Raw genomic sequence first — 3,574 nt, 5'->3', positions numbered from 1 at the left:
TTGTGATTGGCTACTACGAAGACAAGGTGTCGCTCTCTGAAACCACATTGGGTTTGGTCAGATATGGTGCAGCCTCACAGTTCAAAGCTGCTAGGCCTCTCTATTTTGCTACAAGATATGCTAGACTGATAGGGATGGAGATGAGCTAGTTCTTCTTTGAAATGGGGCATGGAAAGTGAGAGCATGATGGTGCAGGAGTAGTTGTAAAAAGAACATCGACATATGAACAATTAAAGAAAAATAAAGAAAAATAGGGCCACTTTAAAGTGTGCAGCATGGGATTGGTTTTTGTCAAGCTAACTTGTCTGAGGGAGCAACTCGCAGCATATCCTTCAAAATAAAGGGAATGTGCCCGTGTGTTTTGGGAGATTAAATTGGGAAATGTGAACAGGGAGGTTAAGTGGAATTGTGCAACTATTAAGAAGTCTTGCTCTTTGCATACAATCCATGGTCACAACCCATGGGATCCAACTGCCCTTGCAACAAGATCATTGGAATGATTTTGTGATGCATCCATGCATTGATGTTGGAACCATTTCACTAGCAAGGTCCTTGTTCAAGATTGGGATTATCATTGTATGGTGTCATTGCCTATGATGATGAGGTCCCTTTAGATGATGATGAGGTCCCTTTAGATGAGGTCATTGGATATGACGAATTCACTTATGAAGGGGCCACTATGATGCGTTAAGTAGCTCTTTGTGTATTGGTGACATTTTTGTGGTAAATCCAAATGCGAGTATTGGTGACATTTTTGTGTAAATCCAGATGCGACAACCAATGATGAGCATGCAAATTTTTACAGTTGTAAATCTAGATGCGACAAGCAATGATGAGGAGCATGCAAATTTTTACCTTGTTAAGCGCTTTGTGTGTTGGTGACACTTTTGTGATAAATCCAGATGTGACAACCAATGATGAGGATGCATATTTTTATCTTGTTAAGTGCATTGCAGTAAAGGAGAAGCTAGAAAAGGGATACATTGATGAATGGAAGAGTGTAATTGACAAAGGCTCCTATGTTGTGCAACGACTGTATTACAAGCAAATAGATTCCTATTGCTTCAAACTAGATAACAAGCAACCCATTGTCCACATACTTTCAAATCTTGTACGTTGTATCAAGATACCCATGGAGCACATGCCAAAAAGGAGGCAAGTGTGCACAATCACTCCAGAAAGTTATGAAGCAATCTATAATAGCATGCATGCCCTTTGGGATTTGCCATGTAACCTGCTAGCTGTCAATATACTATTGGTATGCTAGTTAGCAGTTTAGGGTAATGTTAATAGTTTTCTTGTATGTAAGTAGCATACTTGTGACTGCTAACTAGCACATGTGTGACTGTTAAACTAGCATATGTTTTAGAGAGCTATTTGGATAGACAGACTGCTAACTAGCATATATTCCAGAGAGTTATTTCGAGACAAACTGCTAACTAGCACAGTTAGCAAATGCACTTATAGACAACTTTCCAATGTGCAATTGGAATTAATTGGAAATGGGTATAAAGGACCTTAGCCTAAGGGTCTAGATTTTCAAAAAAATTTGAATTATGGTTCAATTAAGGTTCCTATGGGCCAATAAGATCAATCCATGTGTGGGGAGGAGATAAATCCAATTTGTAAAAGAAAAATACCCAAAAATGAGTAAATGCCCACATAAGATGAAGAGTTGACTACGTACAAGGTTTATTAGTAAAAAACTACGAGTATTACTAAAAAAATGAGATATTTTGGGTATAATGATTCCATTTTTACACATGTGTAAGGAAGGGGAGTCCCTTCAAGGAGGCGCCTAATTCAAATGCTTGAATGAGTTTTAAACTCAAAACAAATGTGTAAGGAAGGGGAGTCCCTTCAAGGAGGCACCTAATTCAAATGCTTGAATGAGTTTTAAACTCAAAAAAATGTGATATTTTTCTCTCTCCTCTCTCTTGGATCAAACCGAATAAAAAAGGAACCAAACTAGGATTCAAAGCATGAAAAGAGGACTTCCTACCATATTCTTGGAATTATCATCCTAGATTAATTAAAAGATTTTTATTGTAATCATGGAGAAATTGATTTTTATGTTATGAAATTGATTTTTATGTTATGCATAATTGATGAATTAAGAAAAAGAGGATTTCTAGTAATAAAATTTTATGTTAAAAAGAGTAATCCCCATCGTGTGAGTATTCTTAAAGGGTTATTTTCATTCTAGGCATAGAAAAATGTATACTAGAAATATTTTATTATAAAAGTGTGATTTTCATCATAAATGATTTTATGCATAAATTAGATGCATAAAAGAAATTCTTTTATATTAAAAGAGTGATTTTCATCATAAATGATTTGTATGCATAAACATATGCATAAAAGATATTTTTTAGTATTAAAAGTGAGATTTTCATCATAAATGAACTGTATGCATAAAAGATTTTTTTATATTAAAAGTGAGATTTTCATCATAAATAGATTTTATGCATAAATTAGATGCATAAATTAGATGCATAAGAGAAATTCTTTTATTCTAAAAGTGTAATTCCTACTAAATTGGATTTATGCATGAAAAGATGCATAAAGAATTTATTTTAACCCAAAAGTGTTATTCTCATCAATTTTGATTTTATGCATAGAAAGATGCATAAAGAATTTTATTTTTGATTCAAAAGAGATATTCTTATCAATTTTGATTTTATGCATAGAAAAATGCATAAAGAAATTAATTTTTTAATTCAAAAGAGATATTCTTGTCAATTTTGATTTTATGCATAGAAAGATGCATAAAGAATTTTATTTTTAATTCAAAAGAGTTATTCTTATCAATTTTAGTTTTATGCATAGATAGATGCATAAAAGATTTATTTTTATTTTAAAAGTATTAATTTCATTAAGATGAAAATTTATGCATAGAAAGATGTATAAAAGATTTATTTTTATTTCGAAAGTATTACTCTCATTAAAATGGAATTTAATATGCATAGTAAAATGCATAAAATGATTATTATAAAAGTGTTATTCCTACTAAAGTTGTCTTTATGCCTAATAAGATGTGTATGAGAAGTGATAGGATGTGATAAGATGTGTATGTGATGTGATAGGATGTGATAAGTTGCATATGAGATGTGATAGGATGTGATAAGATGTGTATGAGATGTGATAGGATGTGATAAGAGGTGTATGAGATGTGATAGGATGTGATAAGATGCGTATGGGATGAGTTAGGATGTGATAAGATGAGTTAGGATGTGATAAGATGTGTATGGGATGAGGTAAGAAGTGTCTCTAATAGGATAAGATGTATATGGGTTGTGATAGGGCGAGAATGGATGTGATGTAAAAAAATAGATGTGAAGGCGTATGTGGATATATGAATGGGAATGTAGATATGGATGTGGATGTATGAATGTAGATGTGGATGTTGATGTATGAATGTAGATATGGATGTGGATGTACGAATGTAGATATGGATGTGGATGTATGAATGTAGATGTGGATGTGGATGTGGATGTATGAATGTAGATGTGGATGTGTATGTATCGATGTGGATATGGATGTGGATGTATGAATGCAGATGTGGATGTGGATG

The 3,574-nt window shown here is 33.2% G+C and overlaps 1 pseudogene; it reads left to right on the top strand.

Moving 5' to 3' along the window:
- Positions 1 to 447: 447 nt before the first annotated feature.
- On the top strand, positions 448 to 1,267 carry LOC147615472 (uncharacterized; annotated as a pseudogene).
- Positions 1,268 to 3,574: the final 2,307 nt, after the last annotated feature.

Source organism: Cibotium barometz, chromosome 40 (genome assembly GCF_041138505.1).
Source record: "Cibotium barometz isolate CiBa-2024 chromosome 40, ASM4113850v1, whole genome shotgun sequence".
Classification (NCBI taxonomy): Eukaryota; Viridiplantae; Streptophyta; class Polypodiopsida; order Cyatheales; family Cibotiaceae; genus Cibotium; species Cibotium barometz.
This window is presented reverse-complemented; position numbering and strand designations above follow the sequence as displayed.